Below are 27,482 nucleotides of genomic sequence, written 5' to 3'. Positions count from 1 at the left end.
GGCCAGGTGGACTGGGGACAGCAAGGAGTCATCATGTCAGGTAGTCCTGGGGAATGGTCCTAGGGCTCAGGTCCTCCAAGAGAGAGAAAGAAAGAGAGAAGGAGAGAATTAGAGAATGCACACTTAGATTCACACAGGACACCGAATAGGACAGGAGAAGTACTCCAGATATAACAAACTGACCCTAGCCCCCCCGACACAAACTATTGCAGCATAAATACTGGAGGCTGAGACAGGAGGGGTCAGGAGACACTGTGGCCCCATCCGAGGACACCCCCGGACAGGGCCAAACAGGGAGGATATAACCCCACCCACTTTGCCAAAGCACAGCCCCCACACCACTAGAGGGATATCTTAAACCACCAACTTACCATCCTGAAACAAAGCTGAGTATAGCCCACAAAGATCTCCGCCCTGGCACAACCCAAGGGGGGGCGCCAACCCAGACAGGATGACCACATCAGTGAATCAACCCACTCAGGTGACGCACACCTTCCAGGGACGGCATGAGAGAGCCCTAAGCAAGCCAGTGACTCAGCCCCTGTAATAGGGTTAGAGGCAGAGAATCCCAGTGGAAAGAGGGGAACCGGCCAGGCAGAGACAGCAAGGGCGGTTCGTTGCTCCAGAGCCTTTCCATTCACCTTCCCACTCCTGGGCCAGACTACACTCAATCATATGACCCACTGAAGAGATGAGTCTTCAGTAAAGACTTAAAGGTTGAGACCGAGTTTGTGTCTCTGACATGGGTAGGCAGACCGTTCCATAAAAATGGAGCTCTATAGGAGAAAGCCCTGCGTCCAGCTGTTTGCTTAGAAATTCTAGGGACAATTAGGAGGCCTGCGTCTTGTGTAAGTATGTACAGCAGGACCAAATCAGAGAGATAGGTAGGAGCAAGCCCATGTAATGCTTTGTTGGTTAGCAGTAAAACCTTGAAATCAGCCCTTGCTTTGACAGGAAGCCAGTGTAGAGAGGCTAGCACTGGAGTAATATGATCAATTTGTTTGGTTCTAGTCAGGATTCTAGCAGCCGTATTTAGCACTAACTGAAGTTTATTTAGTGCTTTATCCGGGTAGCCGGAAAGTAGAGCATGGCATTAGTCTAACCTAGAAGTGACAAAAGCATGGATTAATTTCTGCGTCATTTTTGGACAGAAAGTTTCAGATTTTTGCAATGTTACGTAGATGGAAAAAAGCTGTCCTTGAAATGGTCTTGATATGTTCTTCAAAAGAGAGATCAGGGTCCAGAGTAACACAGAGGTCCTTCACAGTTTTATTTGAGACGACTGTACAACCATTAAGATTAATTGTCAGATTCAACAGAAGATCTTTGTTTCTTGGGACCTAGAACAAGCATCTCTGTTTTGTCCGAGTTTAAAAGTAGAAAGTTTGCAGCCATCCACTTCCTTGTCTGAAACACATGCTTCTAGCGAGAGCAATTTTGGGGCTTCACCATGTTTCATTGAAATGTACAGCTGTGTGTCATCCGCATAGCAGTGAAAGTTTACATTATGTTTTCGAATAACATCCCCAAGAGGTAAAATATATAGTGAAAACAATAGTGGTCCTAAAACAGAACACCGATATATACATTTGATATGTCAGAGGACAAACCATTCACAGAGACAAACTGATATCTTTCAAACAGATAAGATCTAAACCAGGCCAGGACTTGTCCGTGTAGACCAATTTGGGTTTCAATCTCTCCAAAAGAATGTGGTGATCGATGGTATCAAAACCAGCACTAAGGTCTAGGAGCACGAGGACAGATGCAGAGCCTCGGTCCGATGCCATTAAAATGTCATTTACCACCTTCACAAGTGCCGTCTCAGTGCTATGATGGGGTCTAAAACCAGACTGAAGCATTTTGTATACATTGTTTGTCTTCAGGAAGGCAGTGAGTTGCAGCCTTTTCTAAAATTTGAGAGGAATGGAAGATTCGATATAGGCCGATAGTTTTTTATATTTTCTGGGTCAAGGTTTGGCTTTTTCAAGCGAGGCTTTATTACTGCCACTTTTAGTGAGTTTGGTACACATCCGGTGGATAGAGAGCCGTTTATTATGTTCAACATAGGAGGGCCAAGCACAGGAAGCAGCCCTTTCAGTAGTTTAGTTGGAATAGGGTCCAGTATGCAGCTTGAAGGTTTAGAGACCATGATTATTTTCATCATTGTGTCAAGAGATATAGTACTAAAACACTTGAGCGTCTCTCTTGATCCTAGGTCCTGGGAGAGTTGTGCAGACTCAGGACAACTGAGCTTTTAAGGAATAAGCAGATTTAATGAGTCCGTCATTTGCTTTCTAATGATCATAATCTTTTCCTCAAAGAAGTTCATGAATTTATCACTGCTAAAGTGAAAGTCATCCTCTCTTGGGGAATGCTGCTTTTTAGTTAGCAAAGGAATTTCGGATTGGAGATGGAGACTTACATGAGCCAGACCTAAAGGCGTATGTTCACTTGTTGAGTTCATTAGCATTCTGGATGCTGTTTCTTATTCCTCTCTGACTGGGACAGCGAGCCTCTTCAGAGAAATCTGTTAGGGACATAAACAGAGACTGAATCCCAAATAGCACCCGATTCCCTACATAGTGCACTATATAGCGAATAGGGTGCCATTTGGAATGCATTCTTCATGTTCTTGTCTAACTCTGTGAAGGAGAGAGAGGTTAACAAAGCAAGAGTAAAATTAAAGAGTAACATCTACTGTGTGTTATGGGCTTGTGTCCTAAACCTTATTCCCTTCATAGTGCACTTATTTTCATCAAAGACCTATGGGCCCTGCTCTAAAGTTGTGCACTATGTAGGGAATAGGATGCTATTTGGGATGTAGCCATGTTCTGTCCAGACAGACAGAGACAGACCACCACTGTCAGAGAACATTCAGCTCAATATCAATAGCAGCACGAACAGAGAAAACAAGATCAATGTTTGTTCAATGAGCTTGACTGCATGTGGTTGATTTTAAAACAGACAGAAAGACATTTATGTTTTGCTATCATTCTCCCCTGCTGAAAAAGACAGCACATACCAGCATAGGCTGGTGACCAGCTTTCTTTGTGCTTTCACTGGTGACCAGCCTTCATGAACAGCCTTTGTTGTACTTTTGAAGGCTGGTCACTAGCACAATAAAGGCTGGTCTGCCAGCATAACCAGCTGGACAATTCATTTCACAATTCATTTCACATGTTCCACCCTAAGCTGTCATAATCAAATCTCACAAGTATCAGACACAGCAAGCTCCCAGCTACTATCTAATCAAGGTAACATTGTCCCACCCCTGGTTAGCCACCATTGGCTTAAAAAGCCAAACATAACGCAATATCTTCCAATTCATTTCCAGCAATATTGCCCCCGTATGTCTCTGTGCTGTTCACGTTTGTCCATCACTCCGTGTGTAGCCAGTTGATGTGATGAGCTTCTTGTGAGCTGACAGAAATATTTTCCCCAAAACCTACTCAATTAAATGTTTCCTTTAAAGTAGGCTTACCTGGAAGAAGTATATTATGAGTGAGTATATCATGTGTATCTATTATTTGTTATTTGCAAACTTCAACTTGAAATGAGTAGCAGCAGTAGCAGCAGTACAGAACCATCACTAGACCGACACATTAGACAGCACATTAGATGGCACGTTCCTCACTCACTAGATGCGCAATTAAAAGGGCCAGATGTGCAATTAAAGGGGAGTTACAAAAAATGTACAGTTGTTTTCTTCAAGGCTTTAAAAAAAAGTTATTCTAATGTGATTGATGCTTTAACATGGACTCAGAATATCACATTTATTTGTTTGTCTATGAACAATTGAGTGAAAAACAAAAGGGAATAGGGTGACATCTGACCAGCATCCGACCAGCATCCGACCAGCATCCGACCAGCATGGACTAGCTTGACCAGCATGGACTAGCTTGACCAGCATCCGACCAGCATGGACTAGCTTGACCAGCATGGACTAGCTTGACCAGCATGGACTAGCTTGACCAGCATCCGACCAGCATGGACTAGCTTGACCAGCATCCGACCAGCATGGACTAACTTGACCAGCATCCGACCAGCATGGACTAACTTGACCAGCATCCGACCAGCTTGACCAGCATCCGCCCAGCTTGACCAGCATCCGACCAGCCTGACCAGCATCTGACCAGCCTGACCAGCATCTGACCAGCATGGACTTGTTTGACCAGCATCCGACCAGCCTGACCAGCATCCGACCAGCATGGACCAGTATCCGACCAGCCTGACCAGCATCTGACCAGCATGGACTTGTTTGACCAGCATCCGACCAGCCTGACCAGCATCCGACCACCTTGACCAGCATAGACCGGCATGGACCAGCCTGAAATGTATAGAATCTATGCTGTTTTTTCAGCTGGGTCTCTATCACTGTCTTATTTTCTCTCTCTCACACACACAAATTGTCTCTCTTCTCCCCTCCATCAGTCTGAGTCTGTGCATGCCAGGGCAGCATCTGGTGTGCTGAAGCACCTGCACAGAGTCACCTGTGCACAATTAACCCCCCCTTCTTCCCCAGAGTCCTGAGTAAGCCACCAGCCCCTCTTAGCCTCTCTGATCACCCAGACCCTCCACTTTCCACACGCACACTGCCTCTCGTTTTCCACACAGCAGAGCGGAAACAGTCCAGGCAGCTCCCCAGAAAACTGGGTCCTGCGTGTGGCGCTCCATTGAAGTGCCTGCCGGGGGCTCCAGATATATCACTCCGCCACCAGTAATCTGATGAGACAGGCAGATCAGAGAACAGCCCTTTGAAGAATGGAGGAGAGACTGTTGTGGTGTTCTGAATCGGAGAGGGACGCACACAGAGAAATGTACGCACACACAGAAACACAGACGCACACACACACTCGCACACAGACACTCACGCATGCACTCACCACCACACAGCTTGGTCCTGCCCGCAGAGGGACATGGAGGAGATCAGCCTTCTGTTTTCTCTGGATGTCAGGAAAGAGCCCTTTAATTAAATACATTTAGAAAGAAATAACAAACGTTTCCTAATCTTGTATCTCTCAGATGTAAGATTGACACGTCAGAACAAACTTCCTTTAGATTCTTCTTGTTGGTCCATGTAGTGAATCTGTTATTCAATGAATTTGTATGGGCTAATAGCAGTAAGCCCAAATAAAATGCATATACACATTTTGTTTTTACTTCAATTGGTCTTAAAATTATAAATCAAATTCAAGAATTATCTTTGGTATGACCTTAGACAGGGCTTAGCCTCTTAAGGGTTAATCACTTTAATTGTCTGAGCAAATATCTGTGTGAGGCACGCTCCAGACCCTGCATTAATAAAACAGGAAGAGACTGAGTGCCCGACACTACCTACAGAGTTCTGATTTCTCTGTTCTTTGGTGTTTCTCCTGTCCCAAATAGCAGCATATGACCTATATAGCGCACTGCCCTGGTCAAAAGTAGTTCACTATAAAGGGAACAGGCTGCCATTTGGGACGCAGTCCTCTGTCTGAAGGACCCGAAAAGCAAACACCACCACATGCATATGTTCCCTATCGTGACAGAAGAGAAGAAGGACAGTGGCCTGCTGTAAAATACATTGGAAATATGCACCTCTCTCCTTGTCAAAATAATTGTTGGTTTAGCATTTAAAGATTCATCGGTAGTTCTCATGAAATGCCCAATTCTTTGTGTATGATCAAAATAATATTCCACTAATGGTTTGCATGCTACTCGGGGGGGAAAAGGTATCTGGTCTCCTTTTCAACAGGCACGTCTGTGCCTACTAGACAGCACGCCAAAACATTGGGCAATTAACTTAATCTGGAGAGCAGGACAGTTTCCAAACATATGAGTTAGGGCTTCTGCAGTAGTTTTCACACGTCCTTCCTAAGGAGAAGAAACAACTCCTCTTCAGAAGAGGCTAATTTGTCATGACACTTGATGAAAGCCGTATTCATGTTAAACTGACATGTTCCCTCCCTGGGATGAAAACCACAGGGACAGTAGTCTAAACAGGTAGGCTGGACGGGCCTGGGGTAGAGTGGAAGGCTCCCCAGAGGCAGAGGGGCCCTGCTCAGTCAGCTGAAGGCTCGGTCAGGCCTTGTGTAGCCCTGCCACTCTCTCCCTGAAGCCTCTGTGGCCCTGACTGACATGACATCCCACTGGCCCTGGTGACAGCACAGTAAGGGGCTGCTAATGTTATTCTTTCTCCTTTTATCATGAGTTACCTTTGACTAGACAGCTTTTCAAATTGTTGACTGTCATCTTAGTTTATTTCTTGTGTATTTCTTTTAGAGTGAGAATACAATACCATAGCTCAGGGCTACCATAGACTGAAAATGTATGTTATTTGACTGTACACTAGTTTTGTATGATATATTGAAAGTATGACAGAACGACAGGGTGATAGATATCCACAGATAGAAATAATACAACTGTAATGTTTCTCCTGAAAAAGTCATCCTGGTGGTCTGAAACTAATAGCTGTAAAGAAATCAACAACACTTTTTCCTATTCAGTGAGCAGTTTATATTTGCCCATCCCCCTCATTGCAGACTAATGAGGTACACACACAAACTAGTTCACCAACCACTGTGCCTTATATCCAGCCCTTCTCTTACCCACTCTCTATCTCAAACACACAGCTGTCCTCATGTACATCTACACTCACAGCTGTATTCCCACTCTGTACACAGCTAGATTCCAAACAAACCCCAGACTACCACTCTGTACACAGCTAGACTCCAAACAAACCCCAGACTACCACTCTGTACACAGCTAGACTCCAAACAAACCCCAGACTACCACTCTGTACACAGCTCCAAACACACAGAAAGTTCCCCAAGGCATTGGAGGTTATCAATATTTAGTGCCATTAGAACGCCAAAGTGCTGCACAAAGGGGCAACATACAAACAGGCCAGAAGAAAAGTCAGTGCCTCAATTAGTAATTATTCAATATCTGAGCTGGATGTGGGGTCAGGTGGTCCTTGGGGGCAGGTGGATCGGGGTAATGTGTTCGTTTAGAAGTGTGGCAGGTGGGTTGAGGTAATATATTAGTCGACATGGCAGAGTAGGATTAGTGGGAATGCTATAAGTTGTTTACAGTAAGGTGGCCTCAATACATGTACACTGGACATTGGTGGAGCATAAATGAAACTAATCAATATGAAATCAATTTATTCAATCATGGGAAATACTTATAAAGCGGCTCCAGAAGGAAGCAACATTACATAACCCTACATACCATATGGAATGGTGAATGCATGTTTCAAAGTGGTATACAATATGATGGTGCCTTTGGAAAGTATTCAGACCCCTTGACTTTTTCCACATTTTGTTAATTCACAGCCTCATTCCAAAATGTATTAAATAATTTTTTCCTCTCATCTACACACAATACCATTTCTTTGCTTATTTATTAAAAAGAAAAAAGAAAATATTACATTTACATAAGTTCAGACCCTTTACTCAGTACTTTGTTGAAGCACCTTTGGCAGTGTTTACAGCCTTGAGTCTTCTTGAGTATGACGCTACAAGCTTGGCACACCTGTATTTGGGGAGTCTCTCACAGTCTTCTCTACAGATTCTCTCTAGCTAATCAAAAATACAGTGGGTGGTCCACCTAGTTCTAACTAGTGTTTTTATACAAAGTATTCCTATGGATAATGTATGCCCATGGGCGACTTATCTTGGTACCCCCTTTTCCCATCATCAAACAAACACCATAACAAAACCAATACTCACAGGTGGGGACAAAGTGGCATGTAGTTGCAAAAACCAAACAAGAGATCTACAGAGAGATTGCGCTCTAGAGCAAACAACAGACAGGGTTTTTTTTTTAAACCAAGGGAAAGGGGATGTGATTGGGTAATGGAAACAGGAGGAGGTGTGTCTTCTGATTGGCAACTGATTGATGACTGATTGGGGAATGATGATTGCCACCTATGAGGAGGGGAGAAGGAGAGAAAAGAAATACACACACACACAGAATACCTGTATCCGTAACAGCCAGGTTTCCTCCAGATGTGACACTTGACATTCCGGCCAAATAATTCAGATTTGGTTTCATCAGATTAGAGAATTTTGTTTCTCATGGTCTGAGAGTCTTTAGGTGCCTTTTGGCAAACACCAAGCGGGCTGTCATGTCTTTTACAGAGGAGTGTCTTCCCCCTGGCCACTCTACCATAAAGGCATGATTTGTGGAGTACTGCAGAGATGGTTGTCCTTCTGGAAGGTTCTCCCATCTCCACAGAGGAACTTTAGAGCTCTGTCAGAGTAACCATCGGGTTCTTGGTCACCTCCCTGACTAAGTCCCTTCTCTCACGATTTTGGCCGAGTGGCCAGCTCTAGGAAGAGTCTTGGTGATTCCAAACTTCTTCCAAATAAAAATGATAGAGGCCACAGTGTTCTTGGAGACATTCAATAATTTTTGTATATATTTTTTGGCAACCTTCGCCATATTTGTGCCTCAATCCTGTTTTGGACCTCTACGGACAATTCCTTCGACCTCATGGCTTGGGTTTTGTTCTGACATGCACTAACAACTGTGGGATCTTATATAGAAAGGCGTGTGCCTTTCCAAATCATGGCAAATCAATTGAAATTACCACTGGTGGATTCCAATCAAGTTGTAGAAACATCTCAAGGATGATCAATGGAAACAGGATGCACCTCCTCTCAATTTATCATAGTGAAGGGTCTGAATAGTTATGTAAATAAGGTATTTGTGTTGTTTATTTGTAGTACATTTGCTAAAATATTCTACCAACCTGTTTTCGCTTTGTCATTATGGTGTGTGTGTGTGTGTGTGTGTGTGTGTGTGTGTGTGTGTGTGTGCCAGGCAACCTGATACAGCCGTAACATGTAGCTCTGTGTGTGTTTATCCAACGACTTACACACACACACACACACACACACCCACCCTGTAACATATGACACTGTATTTGTTTATCCAACAGACCTTTTAGATCACCCACTACACTCACCATATGGGGATTATAGCCCTTCTTACATCATCTGATATATCAAAGTGCTTTACAGAAACCCAGCCTAAAACAAACAGCAAGCAATGCAGGTGTAGAAGCACGGTGGCTAGGAAAAACTCCCTAGAAAGGCCAAAACCTAGGAAGAAACCTAGAGAGGAACCAGGCTATGAGGGATGGCCAGTCCTCTTCTGGCTGTGCCGGGTGGAGATTATAACAGAACATGGCCAAGATGTTAAAATGTTCATAAATGACCATAGTTAAATAATAATCACAGTAGTTGTTGAGGGTGCAACAAGTCAGCACCTCAGGAGTAAATGTCAGTTGGCTTTTCATAGCTAATCATTGAGAGTATCTCTACCACTCCTGCTGTCTCTAGAGAGTTCAAAACAGCAGGTCTGGGACAGGTAGCACGTCCGGTGATCAGGTCAGGGTTCCATAGCGCAGGCAGAACAGTTGAAACTGGAATAGCAGCACGGCCAGGTGGACTCGGGACAGCAAGGAGTCATCATGCCAGGTCATCCTGAGGCATGGTCCTAGGGCTCAGGTCCTCAGAGAGAAAGAAAGAAAGAAAGAAAGAAAGAAAGAAAGAAAGAAAGAAAGAAAGAAAGAAAGAGAATTAGAGAGAGCATACTTAAATTCGCACAGGACACCGGATAAGACACGAGAAATACTCCAGATATAACAGACTGACCCTTGCCCCCCGACACATAAACTACTGCAGCATAAATTGCCAGGTCGCAATTGTAAATGAGAACTTGTTCTCAACTTGCCTACCTGGTTAAAGAAAGATGAAATAAATAAATAATAACTACTGGAGGCTGAGACAGGAGGGGTTAGGTGACACTGTGGCCCCATCCGATGATGCCCAAGGACAGGGCCAAACTGGCAGGATATAACCCCACCCACTTTGCCAAAGCACAGCCCCCACACCACTAGAGGGATATCTTCAACCACCAACTTTCCATCCTGAGACAATGCCGAGTATAGCCCACAAAGATCTCCGCCACGGCACAACCCAAGCAGGAGGACCACGTCAGCGACTCAACCCACTCAAGTGACGCACCCCTCCTAGGGACAGCATGGAAGAGCACCAGTGACTCAACCCCTGTAATAGGGTTGAGGCAGAGAATCCCAGTGGAGAGAGGGGAACCGGCCAGGCAGAGACAGCAAGGGCGGTTCGTTGCTCCAGAGCCTTTCCGTTCACCTTCACTCTCCTGGGCCAGACTACACTCAATCATCTGACCTACTGTCACGCCCTGACCTTAGAGAGCCGTTTCATTTCTCTATTTGGTTTGGTCAGGTGTGATGCGGGGTGGGCATTCTGTTTTTTTTCTCTATGTTTCTTTATTTCTATGTTTTGGGCGGGTATGGTTCTCAGTCAGGGACAGCTGTCTATCGTTGTCTCTGATTGGGAATCATACTTAGGTATCCCTTTTTTCTCTCCTTCAGTGTGGGTAGTTAACTTTGTTAGTTGCACTTAGACCTGTAAGCTTCACGGTTGTTTAGCTTGGTTCTTGTTTTGATGGCGACATTCCTTAAATAAAGAAGATAAATGTACTCTCACAACGCTGCACTTTGGTCCACTTCTTTTGACGGCCGTGAATACCCACCACCAAAGGACCAAGCAGCGTGGTCAGGAGGAGAGGACACGACGGAAACCTGAGAGGCAGCCCCAAACTATTTTTTGGGAAGGGCAGATGACGTCGGCATCGGTGCTGAGGGGTGAGTCAGAGACCGAGGAGGAATTCTTGGACCGTTTGAGCGAGGAGTGGTTGGCAGTGGAGCGGGAGAAAGAGTTTGGAGGTGTTGACAGTCGCTTTGAGGACCATGTGACCCTTCAGAATCCATGCTTTGTGGTTACACGTACTATGTCCCGCACCAGAGCCGCCACCGCGGATAGATGCCCACCAAGACCCTCCCCTATAGGTTCAGGTTTTGTGGCCGTTGTCCGCACCTTTGGGGGTCAGGGAGTGATGTGGGGTGGGCATTCTGTTTTTTTTTCTGTTTCTTTATTTCTATGTATTGCTTTGGAAGAATACGCAGATTTAATGGAGTCCGTCATTTGCTTTCTAATTTTTTTAAACAAATTTTATTTCACCTTTATTTAACCAGGTAGGCAAGTTGAGAACAAGTTCTCATTTACAATTGCGACCTGGCCAAGATAAAGCAAAGCAGTTCGACACAAACAACGACACAGAGTTACACATGGAGTAAAACAACATACAGTCAATAATACAGTATAAACAAGTCTATATATGATGTAGACTTGGTGGCAAAGTAAATACAAAATAGCAAGTAAAACACGGGAATGGTAGATTTGCAGTGGAAGAATGTGCAAAGTAGAAATAAAAATAATGGGGTGCAAAGGAGCAAAATAAATACATGAATTAATTAAATACAGTAGGGAAAGAGGTGTTTGGGCTAAATTATAGGTGGGCTATGTACAGGTGCAGTAATCTTTGAGCTGCTCTGACAGTTGGTGCTTAAAGCTAGTGAGGGAGACAAGTGTTTCCAGTTTCAGAGATTTGTGTAGTTCGTTCCAATCATTGGCAGCAGAGAACTGGAAGGAGAGGCGGCCAAAGAAAGAATTGGTTTTGGGGGTGACTAGAGAGATATACCTGCTGGAGCGTGTGCTACAGGTGGGAGATGCTATGGTGACCAGCAAGCTGAGATAAGGGGGGACTTTACCTAGCAGGGTCTTGTAGATGACATGGAGCCAGTGGGTTTGGCGACGAGTATGAAGCGAGGGCCAGCCAACGAGAGCGTACAGGTCGCAATGGTGGGTAGCATATGGGGCTTTGGTGACTAAACGGATTGCACTGTGATAGGCTGCATCCAATTTGTTGAGTAGGGTATTGGTGGCTATTTTGTAAATGACATCGCCGAAGTCGAGGATTGGTAAGATGGTCAGTTTTACAAGGGTATGTTTGGCAGCATGAGTGAAGGATGCTTTGTTGCGAAAAAGGAATCCAATTCTAGATTCCTCAAAAGAAGTTCATGAATTTATCACTGCTGAAGTGAAAGCCATCCTCTCTTGTGGAATACTGCTTTTTAGTTAGCTTTGTGACAGTATCAAAAATTAATTTAGGATTATTCTTATTTTCCTCAATTAAGTTGGAAAAATAGGATGATCGAGTAGCAGTGAGGACTCTTCGATACTGCACGGTACTGTCTTTCCAAGCTAGTAGGAAGACTTCCAATTTGGTGTATCACTATCTCTTTCAATAATTGCAGGAATGGAGGAGGTCTTTATTCTAGTGAGATCGCTGAGGCGAACACCATCATGCGGTGCCCAACCTAGGTCGAGGCACAGACACGGTCTCAATGGGGATAGCTGAGCTGACTACACTGACTGCCTGCTGCCTGGCCTGCACCCTATTTCATTGTGGAGCTAGGGGAGTTAGAGCCCTGTCTATGTTCGTAGATAAGATGAGAGCACCCCTCCAGCTAGGATGGAGTCCGTCACTCCTCAACAAGCCAGGCTTGTTCCTGTTTGTGGATGAGTCCCAGAAAGAGGGCCAATTATCTACAAATTTTCTCTTTTGGGAGGGGCAGGAAAAAAGTTTTCAACCAGCGATTGAGTTGTGAGACTCTGCTGTAGAGCTCATCGCTCCCCCTAACTGGGAGGGGGCCAGAGACAATTACTCGATGCTGACACATCTTTCTAGCTGATTTACACGCTGAAGCTATGTTGCGCTGAAGCTATGTTGTGCTCTCCACTCTTTCATTCTTTTGTTCCCCCATTCCACTGTTCTATGTTAAGCTAGGGCTTGTTATAATGACAGATGAAGGTCCCGAGGTGTCTTTCTGGGAAGCATGTACTAGCTGTGACTGTTTTAAACTCAGGCTTCAGACTGAGACTGGCACTTTTTTATTTCTTTCCAAAGGAGTGTGTTTCTTTAGTTCTTAGTATGTGACCAGTGATTCATATTTTTCTGAAAGTGACTGAAGTAGCAATCAGTAAGAGTGTATTGCTAGTTTATGTTGTTATGCAGTATGAGAATGTGAATCCAATAAATGTATCGCATTCTTGAACTATAACATTTTTCAAGACACTGTAAAATGTCTGTTTAGGACATGAACTTTGTAGTCAGGAGGGGCGGTGCTGTGTATGTATGCAGGTGAGTCCAGGTGATCCAGGTGGATTGTAAGGGCTTCTGGTTTCATAAAACAGGTGTTGAGCGTAGTACCCCCCCTCCCTCCTGAGGTCACCCTACTGCCCCCTGGCTCCACTCCACCATCACCCACTCCACCATCACCCACTCCACCATCACCTGACTTCACAGTCATCTGATCTGAGTTGCAACATAGAGGAGAGCACCAGCTTGTCCACGTGACAATGGAGGTCTTTTAATTAGCGGGCAATGGATGAAGGCCTCCCTCGCTCCAGTGATGAAGAGGGAGAGATGGATAAGAGAGAGGTGTATGTCCCTGTCACATGACTTACAGTACAGCCATTCAGGAACTATGATAACTGATCATTTGACAGACTAGGTTAAGCAATGACCTGGTAGACAAAGATAGTTACAACCAACCACCACACCGGCTTCTTCGTTGATGAAATGTGTAGTGTTTAAGAAATCTAGAACCTGGGCCATAGAAGCCATGATCGGGCCAAATATGAATTAATAGGCGTTGTAGTTCCTTTTGGAATGCCCCACAGGCATCGACCCCCTTAGTCTGGGGTTACTTAGCCATTCTATCTGGGCCATATTACAGGGCCAGCTTGTCAGAACCAACAACATGCTGAAGTCTGTTTGCCTGCCTGAAGCATCACTCTCTCTCCCCGACAGTGGACCTCTATACAGCTAACATACTCAGAACTACCAGGCCCCTCACTACCATGACAAACAATGCTGCAGAGCCGAGGCTACACCGGACTTCCACACCGGGCTTCCACACCGGGCTTCCACACCGGGCTTCCACACCAGGCTTCCACACAAGGCTTCCCCACCGGGCTTCCACACCGGGCTTCCACACAAGGCTTCCACACCGGGCTTCCACACAAGGCTTCCACACCGGGCTTCCACAATTGGCTTCCACACTGGACTTCCACACTGGACTTCCACACCGGGCTTCCACATCGGGCTTCCACAACAGGCTTCAACACCAGGCTTCCGCAATGGGTTTTTCCCTAGGCCAAAAGGCAACAAATAGGGCCAACCCAGATGTTTAGACTGACAGCACTGTGTTAGACTGAGGTCAAGTTCAGCACTGTGTTAGACTGAGGTCAAGGTCAGCCCCGTGTCATTCCCACACAGTAGGTGTCTTGTGAAAGTCTGTGTTGGGATAGGTCTGCTCCATGGATTCAGGAGCCTTGAGTATTGTTGTGCAGAGCAGAGTATGGGGCCCTTCTTTTTTGACCACCACAAATGCCTGGCCTCAACCTGAGGCCCTCACTCTTTGCTTCAGGACTTTCCAGTTCTTAGGGAACTTGACCATCTGTAATACACACCAGTTATTTTTAAGGATATCTACAATTTTTGACATGTCATGAAGTAATATTTGCAGAATATGAATGATTAAGAGGCTAAAGCAGTGTGTTCTAACTAGTTCCCTTTCTCTTAAATGTTAACTAGATAACATGACAGAGGTACATGAGACAGAACATGACAGGGAATTGTTGAAGTGGGTCCTGTTAAGTGAATTTTTATCAGTGATGACTAATTATGTATACATTTCAATCAGGATGTACTAATCAGAATACCATTATGTTACTGTATATGTATGAATTTTCTTTCTTGATCCCAGTACTGAATATAATGTGTGTGAATGTGGTCAAGAGTTAGAACAATGACTCTGTTCCTTAGTACAAATGAATGAACGATATCTTCAGACTGGATAGAATGCTTATCTACACGAGAAAACCTTGGCCCGTAAATTATATTAAATTGGTAGGGAGATGGATGTGGGAAGACTTGAGATACAGCCTTTGTACTGGAACGGAGATGGCACGGGTTGGTGTTGAAACTAATGACGTCATTTTCAGTTTATGACCTGTGGTAAACTGTATCGTATTCAGTACTCTCGTGAATAAACTCTGCTGTTTGACTTTAAGACTGGGCTCTGTCCATTATTATAGAATAAGCTCTTACAAATCCTTATGAATTGACAGTCTCTGAGATAAGGCGGGACTTTACCTAGCAAAGACTTGCAGATGACTTGGAGCCAGTGGGTTTGGCGTCGAGTATGAAGCGAGGACCAGCAAACGAGAACGTACAGGTCACAGTGGTGGGTAGTATATGGGGCTTTAGTGACAAAATGGTTGGCACTGAGCTAGACTGCATCCAATTTGTTGAGTAGAGTGTTGGAGGCTATTTTGTAAATGATATCACCGAAGTCGAGGATTGGTAGGATGGTTAGTTTTACTAGGCTGTTTGGAAGCATGATTGAAGGATGCTTTGTTGCGAAATAGGAAGCTGATGCTAGATTTAATTTTGGATTGGAGATGCTTAATGTGAGTCTGGAATGAGAGGGTCCAGGCCACTTGGAAAAATAGGTATTGTAGCCCAGGAGTGGCTGATGGAACTCTTCAGCTAGCCAGGAGATGGGCCTAGCATGGGCAAGCTCCAGGCTAGTTGGTGCTTGCTTCAGGAAAGCGACGTTAGCCAGGAGTAGACACTCGGATTGCAGCTAGCCAGCTGCGATGATCCAGGTGAAAAGTTTCAGAGCTTGCGGTGGGAGTCCGGGGATATGGATGTCCGGTATGCTCTGGTTTGAATCGCTTTGTGCAAACTGGCGAGTTTTCCGAGCTAAAGGTTAGCTGATGACCGCTAGCAGTGGTTAGCTGACTACTAACTAGTAGCTAGTCAGTTGGCTAGCTTCTGTTGGGGTTCCGATTCAGGAGTAAAGAAAATACTTAAAGAAAAAAGCAGATCCACACCACATTGGGTGAGGTGGGTTGCAGTATAGTGTTTTGAAGTTGAGGTTTAGAAAAAAATATTCAAGATATGCGAAGAAAAAAAGATATAAGATATATACATGGGACACTACAAAGACGAGGACAGAGACGTCTGACTGCAACGTCATCTTGGCTTTCTTTTTGAGGGCTGAACAGGCAGAAACGAGGGAGGAATTCCTCTTCACCAGATTTATGGAAGCCCTTATCTTATTACGCAAGATGTATCTGTGGGCCTCAACAACTTTGAACCTTTCCCTGGTCCACTCTGTGATTCATGGGGAGGGGTGGCGGCGCTTCCGTGCGAATGTTGCTTCATGTCAATCTATAGGGTGCTCTGGAAAACATCAGCCATTTCAGTGTGTGTGTGTGCACTCGCTCATTTGACAGCATCACTGCAACTGAATTATACAAACGATCGAGGGCTAGTCCTCTGACAGTAGCGGAAATATATTGTCCTTAAACATAAAGTTATGCTATTTTGTCCGAAATATGTCAACAGTAGGAAATAAGAAGCATGGGTTTGCACTGATGTGTATCGACGGTTTTTGGGAGAAGAAGCCCTGTCAAAACAAAGGGAGACAAGGAGACGGCATTCTGAGGCACATCAAAACTGACAACATGGGAGGCTTGAGGTATATTACAGGTTGGTTACAAGATTTGCGACCTCTTTCCTTTGCAAACAAGCATGCATGTCAATCACAGGCAATCATTGGCGTTGTGTTTATTTTAAATTATTATTATTATTTTTTTTTTTTTCACCTTTATTTAACCAGGTAGGCCAGTTTAGAACAAGTTCTCATTTACAACTGTGACCTGGACAAGATAAAGCAAAGCAGTGCGACACAAACAACAACACAGAGTTACACATGGAATAAACAAGCATACAGTTAATAACACAATAGAAAAAAAGAAAGTCTATATACAGTGTGTGCAAATGGCGTGAGGAGGTAAGACGATAAATAGGCCATAGTAGCTAAGTAATTACCATTTAGCAAATTAACACTGGAGTGATAGTTGAGCAGATGGTGATGTGCAAGTAGAGATACTGGTGTGCAAAAGAGCAGAAAAGTTAACAAAAACAATATGGGGATGAGGTAGGTAGATTGGGTGGGATATTTACAGATGGACTATGTACAGCTGCAGCGATTGGTTGGCTGCTCAGATAGCTGATGTTTAAAGTTAGTGAGGGAAATATAGGTCTCCAGCTTCAGCGATATTTGCAATTCGTCATTGGCAGCAGAGAACTGGAAGGAAAGGCGGCCAAATTAGGTGTTAGCTTTGGGGATGACCAATGAGATATACCTGCTGGAGCGCGTGCTACGGGTGGGTGTTGTTATCGTGTCCAGTGAGCTGAGATAAGGCGGAGCTTTACCTAGCAAAGACTTATAGGTGACCTGGAGCCAGTGGGTGTGGCGACGAATGTGTGTTAACACGTTGGAGGAGCGACAAACCGAGCGAGAGAGACAGAAAGCGAGAGTGAGAGCAAGAGAGAGTGAGCGCGAGAGACCAAAAAAAATCAAAAATTGTGGTAAACACTTACAGCCAGGCAGTAGGTGTTTACCACTACAGCACAGGGTAGGGTGGATTGTGGGACTGGTCTGAACAAAACAACAGGTCCCAGTGCAGAAGCATTAAATGAAATGGAAGTCTCTCAGAACCAACACACACATGCAGGCATTGCACACACACACACACACACACACACACATGCATTCACACAGACGTACACACGTCTCAAAACCTTAGAACATGAGAGCACAGGCACACGTGCGTAAACGCACGCACACACACACACACACACACACACACGTGTGCAGACACCCTGTCTGTATGATTTTTTTATGGAATTAGTCAACAGTTCATTTCACTCACAACATCAAGGGATTTGGAAACATGTTCACAAACAAAGTAAAGTGTTTAGTCAGGTAGTGTAAAGCCACACAAACGGGCCAAGGCTAGCTAGCAGATGTACATGTTTGCCATCAGAGGCCCATCGTTCTCCCTTCTATTTACTTTCCATTTCATCAGACATGTAAACAGCACCAGCTTCTTTGAAATATACTCCACATCAGTCCTCGGAAACATATGTGTGTGTTGTGAGCGCTAAGCAACAAAGACGGCTGGAGAAAAATGGAAAGAAGAAGGGAACATTTGAAAGACAGAAGGAAGAGGAGACTTAATAAAGTCTTCAAACAGGCTCTGAATAATTCACATCTGTCTACTTCTTTAAAGTGTTTTCAGGTTAGATAGTCTGGTACAGTCTAGTCTAGTTTGGCGGTTCTGTTCCGTTCTGGTCTAGTCTAGTTTAGTCTGGTCTAGTCTGGTCTGGTCGAGTGTGGTCTGGTCTAGTTTAGTCTGTTCTAGTCTGGTCTGATCTAGTCTAGTGTGGTCTAGTCTGGTCTAATGTTGTCTGGTCTAGTCTTTAAACATGGGCAGGGTGGTGGATGTAGTCTTTACACATGGGCAGGGTGGGGGTTGTAGTCTAGTCTTTACACGTGGGCAGGGTGGGGGTTGTAGTCTTTACACATGGGCAGGGTGGGGGTTGTAGTCTTTACACATGGCAGGGTGGTGGATGTAGTCTTTACACATGGGCAGGGTGGGGGTTGTAGTCTTTACACATGGCAGGGTGGGGGTTGTAGTCTTTACACATGGCAGGGTGGTGGATGTAGTCTTTACACATGGGCAGGGTGGGGGTTGTAGTCTTTACACATGGCAGGGTGGTGGATGTAGTCTTTACACATGGGCAGGGTGGGGGTTGTAATACAATGTGTTTGACTTTGACGATGTGTTTCACTCATGCAGGCCTTAATCATTGTTTGAGGTACAATTCAGTACATGCACACGTGTAAATCCACTTCCATTTCCTTATAGTTTAAGTTTTGCAGATTTGCTGTGTCATACTACAGGTTTCAACCCACACAGTGTTGCAATGATTCATGTAATGTCAATGTAATAGTTTGTATGGATCAACAAAACTCAACACGGCCTAAGCTAACGACTTAAACCCCAGCGAGGAGCTCTGAAAACCGACATTAAAGAAGCCTAAATCCCCAAAGAACCATGTGCATAGCATGCTCTCTGAAAGGTATCGAAGCGTTAATGTTAAACGTAAGCACTAGTTGATCATAGGGCTGTTCTAGAGACTGGGAATGAAGGCCTTGTCGGACTCAACACTGCTTGACGACATTCACAAGGTTTTTTCCTCTACTCAATGTAAGAGTGTAGGTGTGTGTTTTGTGTCTCTCACCAGGGAGGAGGGATTAACACACCTTCCAGATCAATGAGAGGGTAATGGAGGATGGAAATAACTTAGTCCTTAGTCTGTCTGTCAGCGACAGACTGGCAAGCTAGGCCCTACACCGTAGAAAAACCTCAGTCCTCTTTCTGTCAGCCTGGACTGGCTAGCTAGGCAGTAGAAATACAGTAGAAATACCTCAGTCCTCTTTCTGTCAGCCTGGACTGGCTAGCTAGGCAGTAGAAATACAGTAGAAATACCTCAGTCCTCTTTTCTGTCAGCCTGGACTGGCTAGCTAGGCAGTAGAAATACAGTAGAAATACCTCAGTCCTCTTTCTGTCAGCCTAGTGAAAGACTGGCTAGCTACTGTAGTCCCCACACAGTATAAATACCTCAATCCTCTGTCGGTCAGAATTGACTGGCAAGCTAGGCCCTACACAGTTTAAATACCTCAGTGTCTGTGTCTGTCAGCCTAGACTAACAAGATAGACTACAGACTATAGGCCCCCAGTGGATTAGGGAATTTAACATATTTTGTCAATAATGTTGCAGCTTCATTTGTTTTTTGACCCCTTTCTCTTCTGTGATGATGATGATGATGATGATGATGATGATGATGATGATGATGATGATGATGATGATGACGATGCTAAGGATGATGATAAATATTACTACGTTAATGATGTTGACAAAGATGAAGTCTAAGAAAGTTTCTGACTGTGACTGACGTACGTGTGTGGAGCCTGTGTCACTGTGTCTGCAGAAACCGGATTCTTCCTGTAGGTCACGACCTTTCCCACCATCAACAGACTAATTTGTCGGCAGTGACCCCTGAAGTCGAAGCCAGTTGCACACTGGATTCCCTTCCTCTGGTGTTTCCTAACTACTGACTGGTCCTGTACGGCTCAGTTGGTAGAGCAGGGTAATGGGTTTGATTCCAGCGTCACTCATTCATCAAATGTATGTACGCAAGTTGCTTCTACACCTGCATTGCTTGCTGTTTGGGGTTTTAGGCTGGGTTTCTGTACAGCACTTTGTGACATTAGCTGATGCAAGAAGGGCTTCATAAAGGAATATGATTGATGGATGGATAAAAGCCTCTGCTAAATGACATGTAGGATTATTGTGGGAGTTATTCCAACCCAGACTTTGTTAGGTACTCTGGAAGGGAAAATAACAGAATCAACTAGAGATACAAGACAACCAGTCCTATATTTGACTTTGCTACAATATTGTTCTCTTCACAGTGTATCTCACTGATCATCCCTAAAGCCAACACCTCATTTGGCCGCCTTTCGTTCCAGTTCTCTGCTGCCTGTGACTGGAACGAATTGCAAAAATCGCTGAAGTTGGAGACTTTTATCTCCCTGACCAACTTCAAACATCTGCTATCTGAGCAGCTAACCGATCGCTGCAGCTGTAACGGTAAATAGCCCACCCAATTTACCTACCTCATCCCCATACTGTTTATATTTATTTACTTTTCTGCTCTTATGCACACCAATATCTCTACCTGTACATGACCATCTGATCATTTATCACTCCAGTGTTAATCTGCAATATTGTAATTATTCACCTACCTCCTCATGCCTTTTGCACACAATGTATATAGACTCCCCTTTTTTTCTACTGTGTTATTGACTTGTTTATTGTTTACTCTATGTGTAACTCTGTGTTGTCTGTTCACACTGCTATGCTTTATCTTGGCCAGGTCGCAGTTGTAAAGGAGAACTTGTTCTCACCTAGCCTACCTGGTTAAATAAAGGTGAAATAAATGAAATAAATAAATAAATGATCAGAATGACCTATATGAATTCCAAGAGTTTCTGAATAGAAAGTTGTTAACTTGTAATAAGTGTAATGAGAAAGAGAAGGGGTGGCAGGTAGCCTAGCGGTTACATCCAAGTGATGTGAAACAAACCTCTGTGGAGGAGTTGATTCCATTACACTTTATTTGTCCCAAATGGCACCCTATTCCCTACATATGGAACCCGGGGGCAGAGAGGAACCAGGTTATTACCGGGTCTTAATTCATTTACCATCAAAACTGCCCGTGACCATCAACCCCCCCCAACCACCACATATATGCATCATGTTATCCTGTTTGCTGATTCATTGTAGCCATTCCTGTGTGGAAAGGCCTGTCCAAATAAACCAGGCAGGCTTAGTGGCTGATGACATCACAAATGGTGAGAGGAGGAAGTGAAGGGACTGATGGGAAGGAACAGCAGCCTCTTAAAGATGATCCAACAGCATAGGGGAACCCTCCACAAAGAGGTGTCAATATCTGAGAAAATCTTTTAACCTATGTGTCCTGGTCTAGAGAGAGAGAGAGGTCAAACAGTAACAACAGGTGTGGGACATTTGAACTGGGATCCACCACCATCCTCATGTGAGAGGAAGACAAGGCAAACCAAAACAGTCATGAATCTCTCTCTTTCTCTCTAGTAGTATGCCCCACTAATGCTGTATCCTGTGATTGTGCCGTTTTCCCGAAGCCACGGAGGAAAAGGATAGGAAGAGAAGGTGCCAAAAGAAACACGGGTTGTGGCTGAAACCGAGAAAGAGACGAGGATAGTTAGAAAAATAATTTGTTCATCTGTCCCTGTCCTATCTATCATACAAATGAACCACAAATAGATACCATAATGAGGACTGAATGACAGAGGGAGAGAGTGAAGAGAGAGAGAAAGTTGTATCCTGCTTTGGAGGTCACACAGTAACAACAGGTGTGGGACATCTGAACTGGGATCCACCACCATCATGAGAGAGGAAGACAAGGCAAACCAAAACAACGATGAATAACAACATCCTGGTTTCGTTCTTCTCATTAAGGTGAAGGTTTCTTTCTGCCTCATGGTTTCAAGGTTAATGGCTGTGTGCTTGACCTGCATTTGGAATTCCAATGAAAGTCATCACATCTTGGTGTGTGTCTTACACACATTGATACACTGGCACACACACACACACACACACACACACACACACACACACACACACACACACACACACACACACACACACACACACACACACACACACACACACACACACACACACACACACACACACACACACACACACACACACACACACACACAGGACATGCTGGGATCTCTTTTGCAGACTGATGAGCTTTCTGGACCATTAACCTGAGCATGGTCCAGTACGCTTTGTCAAGAACACTGCAAAACCTATTGATTCTTCAGCAAGGAGAAGAAGCCAAATCCTTATGTTTTGCTTACTTTACAATTCTTGGGAGCGTCTTTGGAGGGAGAGATATCCGGTCTCATTTTGAGTGTTCCTCGTAGAGAGCTTACCAAGTCTTTTACAGCTCCAGTGATAAGTGGAGGTTTTAAAAAAGGTGCTTAGACGTGTAACTCATCCAGCAGACAGGAAATCCAAGTGATGTGAAACAAACCTCTGTCCATCCGTCCATCCCACATTGTCTCTACACTTTCAGTAGATTACTATCACATCATGGACCTGTGTCTCTTGATATGACACTACTTGAGTCAGGATGCCTCTTTTGGGAGGCTGTTTTGTGCTGCCTAACTCCTGTATGACCCTTCAACCCCCTTGGTTCATCACAGCAGCACAGAAGTGGAAAGAAGATGTCTCTTTCCCCTTGACCTGGTATTCTCTTTCCCCTTGACCTGGTATTCTCTTTCCCCTTGACCTGGTATTCTCTTTCCCCTTGACCTGGTATTCTCTTTCCCCTTGACCTGGTATTCTCTTTCCCCTTGACCTGGTATTCTCTCTCCCCCTGCCCTGGTATTCTCTCTCACCCTGCCCTGGTATTCTCTTTCCCCTTGACCTGGTATTCTCTTTCCCCTTGACCTGGTATTCTCTTTCCCCTTGACCTGGTATTCTCTTTCCCCTTGACCTGGTATTCTCTCTCCCCCTGCCCTGGCTTTCTCTTTCCCCTTGACCTGGCATTCTCTCTCCCCCTGCCCTGGCATTCTCTCTCCCCCTGCCCTGGCATTCTCTTTCCCCTTGACCTGGTATTCTCTCTCCCCCTGCCCTGGCATTCTCTCTCCCCCTGCCCTGGCTTTCTCTCTCCCCCTGCCCTGGCTTTCTCTCTCCCCCTGCCCTGGCATTCTCTCTCCCCCTGCCCTGGCTTTCTCTCTCCCCCTGCCCTGGCTTTCTCTCTCCCCCTGGCTCTGGCATTCTCTCTCCCCCTGCCCTGGCTTTCTCTCTCCCCCTGCCCTGGCTTTCTCTCTTCCCCTGCCCTGGCTTTCTCTCTCCCCCTGCCCTGGCTTTCTCTCTCCCCCTGCCCTGGCTTTCTCTCTCTCCCTGCCCTGGCTTTCTCTCTCCACCTGGCTCTGGCTTTCTCTCTCCGCCTGGCTCTGGCTTTCCCTTTTCCCCTGCCCTGGCTTTCTCTCTCCCCCTGGCTCTGGCTTTCTCTCTCTCCCTGCCCTGGCTCTCTCCCTGCCCTGGCTTTCTCTCTCTCCCTGGCTCTGGCTTTCTCTCTCCCCCTGCCCTGGCTTTCTCTCTCCCCCTGCCCTGGCTTTCTCTCTCTCCTTGCCCTGGCTTTCTCTCTCTCCCTGCCCTGGCTTTCTCTCTCCACCTGGCTCTGGCTTTCTCTTTTCCCCTGCCCTGGCTTTCTCTCTCCCCCTGCCCTGGCTTTCTCTCTCCCCCTGCCCTTGCTCTGGCTTTCTCTCTCCCCTCGTTAATTTACAAGAAGGAGGGAGGAAGGGGCGGAAGATGAGAATCTGGCTCTGGGCGCTGAGTGATGTCATGCTGAGATGATTCATGTGTTGTGCAGTTGGAAGGCAGTAGTATTTCATGTGTTGTGTAGTTGGGAGGCAGTAGTATTTTATGCCTTGTTTTGTGGTGGTGGTGGCTGGAAGCAGTGGCATGGAGGAGACTGTACAGTGTATGTTTTCCTCTGTGGTCTGTTTGTTTAGAGCAGACTAGGTCCTCACTCAGTTGCTTTCTTTGCTTGGTGGCTATTAGAGCTCGCCTAGCTATTACCCAGCATTCCTGTTACTTTATGTCCCACCTCTGCGCCTGTCAGTCTCTGGTCTATTTGAGTCATGTGGTTGGGCTTTAGGAGATGGCAGGTTCTGAACTGGCTGGAGAGAACATGAAGCGCTGACAATCAGTCCACTGAAGCATTATGTAACAAGTTATAGTAGGGATGTCAGGGAGCATAGCGGTTAAGAGCGTTGGGCCTGTAACCAAAAGGTTGCTGGTTTGAATCCCCGAGCCGGCAGGGTGGGACAAAAATCTGCCAATCTGCCCTTGAGCAAGGCAGTTGACACCAAACAACAATTGATCCCTGGGTGCCGATGACATTGATTAAGGCAGTCCCCGCACCTCTCTGATTCAGAGGGGAAGTGGAAGACGCATTTCGGATAAATGCATTCAGTTGTGCAACTGACTAGGTAACCCCTTTCCCTAATGAATGTAATAGTGTAGAGGTAGTAACAGTGTTCAGGAAGTGGAGCAGATACCTGAGCAGCACCAACCCAGGTGCTGTGGCTAAAGGTTTTATCCAGATAGCTAGCAAGTTGTGCACTCATGCAGTGAAGGGTATGGACATTGCCGATGCAAGAGCAGATCATGTGTCAGAGCATATCCTTGACTGCAACCCAAATGGCAACCTATTCCCTTCATAGCCTTTTGACTAGAGAAACGTTTGCCAGGCAGCCCATATTGAGTAGAGCTAGTGTAAGTGTGTAATGGGCAGGGGCAAGGGCAAGGTCAAGGGCAGGGCAGGGTTGTGGCTCCATGTGGCCAGCAACATAACTGTGGTGGTGTAGAACAATCCAGGGTGGTGCAACTCTTAAGCAGAAGGATTAGAGCAGGCCTCAGTCCAAGCTCTGGGCTGGGAGGATGACTTCACCCGGGCATCAGGCCATAGATTCCTACAGCATGTGGGTGGTTTTTTGAGCATGCTGGGATATATGATAATGATGTGGGTGTGGTTTTGATGGGACTGTATAAACAGTGACTCTGGTTATTAACGCCAACTCTGGTTATTAACGCCAACTCTGGTTATTAACGCCAACTCTGGTTATTAACGCCAACCTCTGGGGTTCTTTTGCACCACTGAGTGTTAATTTCACTCTTACAGAGTGAATTTAACTCCTGAATCAACGATTGAAATGTTACAAAGAAAAGTCAACACTGACTAATTTGTTGAGATGGAGGGTTGGGGTGTGTGTTTTTTGGGGGGGGTGGTTGTGTGTGTGTGTGTGTGTGTGTGTGTGTGTGTGTGTGTGTGTGTGTGTGTGTGTGTGTGTGTGTGTGTGTGTGTGTGTGTGTGTGTGTGTGTGTGTGTGTGTGTGTGTGTGTGTGTGTGTGTGTGTGTGTGTGTGTGTGTGTGTGTGTGTGTGTGTGTGTGTGTGTGTGTGTGTGTGTGTGCGTGCATGAGTGCGCCCTCACAGGATTGAGGAGCTGAGACAAAGCAAATTACTCTTCCTTGTTGTTACATGCAGCTTGCCAGCGACCATGATGGAAAAACAACTAGCCATAGAATAATGAGGAATGCAGTGAAAGAGCGAAAGGGGAGTTAGATGGCTAACAGGCAACATGCTTTACAATACTTAATGAGGAGATACATGGCTAACAGGTAACATGTTATACAATACTTAATGAGGAGATACATGGCTAACAGGCAACATGCTATACAATACTTAATGAGGAGATACGTGGCTAACAGGCAACATGCTATACAATACTTAATGAGGAGATACATGGCTAACAGGCAACATGCTATACAATACTTAATGAGGAGATACATGGCTAACAGGCAACATGTTATACAATACTTAATGAGGAGATACATGGCTAACAGGCAACATGCTATACAATACTTAATGAGGAGATACATGGCTAACAGGCAACATGCTATACAATACTTAATGAGGAGATACGTGGCTAACAGGCAACATGCTTTACAATACTTAATGAGGAGATACATGGCTAACAGGTAACATGTTATACAATAATTAATGAGGAGATACATGGCTGACAGGCAACATGCTTTACAATACTTAATGAGGAGATACATGGCTAACAGGCAACATGCTATACAATACTTAATGAGGAGATACATGGCTAACAGGGAACATGCTATACAATACTTAATGAGGAGATACATGGCTGACAGGCAACATGCTATACAATACTTAATGAGGAGATACATGGCTAACAGGCAACATGCTATACAATACTTAATGAGGAGATACATGGCTGACAGGCAACATGCTATACAATACTTAATGAGGAGATACATGGCTAACAGGCAACATGCTATACAATACTTAATGAGGAGATACATGGCTAACAGGCAACATGCTATACAATACTTAATGAGGAGATACATGGCTAACAGGCAACATGTTATACAATACTTAATGAGGAGATACATGGCTAACAGGCAACATGCTATACAATACTTAATGAGGAGATGGATGGCTAACAGGCAACATGCTATACAATACTTAATGAGGAGATACATGGCTAACAGGTAACATGCTTTACAATACTTAATGAGGAGATACATGGCTGACAGGCAACATGCTTTACAATACTTAATGAGGAGATACGTGGCTGACAGGCAACATGCTTTACAATACTTAATGAGGAGATACATGGCTAACAGGCAACATGCTATACAATACTTAATGAGGAGATACATGGCTAACAGGCAACATGCTATACAATACTTAATGAGGAGATACATGGCTAACAGGCAACATGCTATACAATACTTAATGAGGAGATACATGGCTAACAGGTAACATGTTATACAATACTTAATGAGGAGATACATGGCTAACAGGCAACATGCTATACAATACTTAATGAGGAGATACATGGCTAACAGGCAACATGCTATACAATACTTAATGAGGAGATACGTGGCTAACAGGCAACATGCTATACAATACTTAATGAGGAGATACATGGCTAACAGGCAACATGCTATACAATACTTAATGAGGAGAAGGATGGCTAACAGGCAACATGCTATAAAATACTTAATGAGGAGAAGGATGGCTAACAGGCAACATGCTTTACAATACTTAATGAGGAGATACATGGCTAACAGGCAACATGCTATACAATACTTAATGAGGAGATACGTGGCTGACAGGCAACATGTTATACAATACTTAATGAGGAGATACATGGCTAACAGGCAACATGCTATACAATACTTAATGAGGAGATACGTGGCTAACAGGCAACATGCTATACAATACTTAATGAGGAGATACATGGCTAACAGGCAACATGCTATACAATACTTAATGAGGAGATACATGGCTGACAGGCAACATGCTATACAATACTTAATGAGGAGATACATGGCTAACAGGCAACATGCTATACAATACTTAATGAGGAGATACATGGCTGACAGGCAACATGCT

At 44.9% G+C, this 27,482-nt stretch overlaps 1 long non-coding RNA gene across 4 annotated transcripts; it reads right to left on the bottom strand.

The window, feature by feature from the left end:
- Positions 1 to 2,542: 2,542 nt before the first annotated feature.
- On the bottom strand, positions 2,543 to 7,775 carry LOC118375998 (uncharacterized). 4 transcript variants are annotated; one of them, XR_004823941.2, is made up of 3 exons: positions 7,716 to 7,775; positions 4,887 to 4,966; positions 2,543 to 4,755 (listed from the first exon to the last, which is right to left on the bottom strand). It is a non-coding gene; the product is annotated as an uncharacterized LOC118375998 (long non-coding RNA). The 4 variants fall into 4 exon arrangements; XR_008071573.1 differs by having other exon boundaries at positions 2,543 to 4,725; XR_004823942.2 differs by having other exon boundaries at positions 2,543 to 4,330.
- Between the last annotated feature and the right edge of the window lie 19,707 nt (positions 7,776 to 27,482).

Source organism: Oncorhynchus keta, chromosome 2, assembly GCF_023373465.1.
Source record: "Oncorhynchus keta strain PuntledgeMale-10-30-2019 chromosome 2, Oket_V2, whole genome shotgun sequence".
Classification (NCBI taxonomy): domain Eukaryota; kingdom Metazoa; phylum Chordata; class Actinopteri; order Salmoniformes; family Salmonidae; genus Oncorhynchus; species Oncorhynchus keta.
The sequence above is the reverse complement of the archived record's forward strand: the minus strand, read 5'-3'. Positions and strand labels throughout refer to the sequence as shown.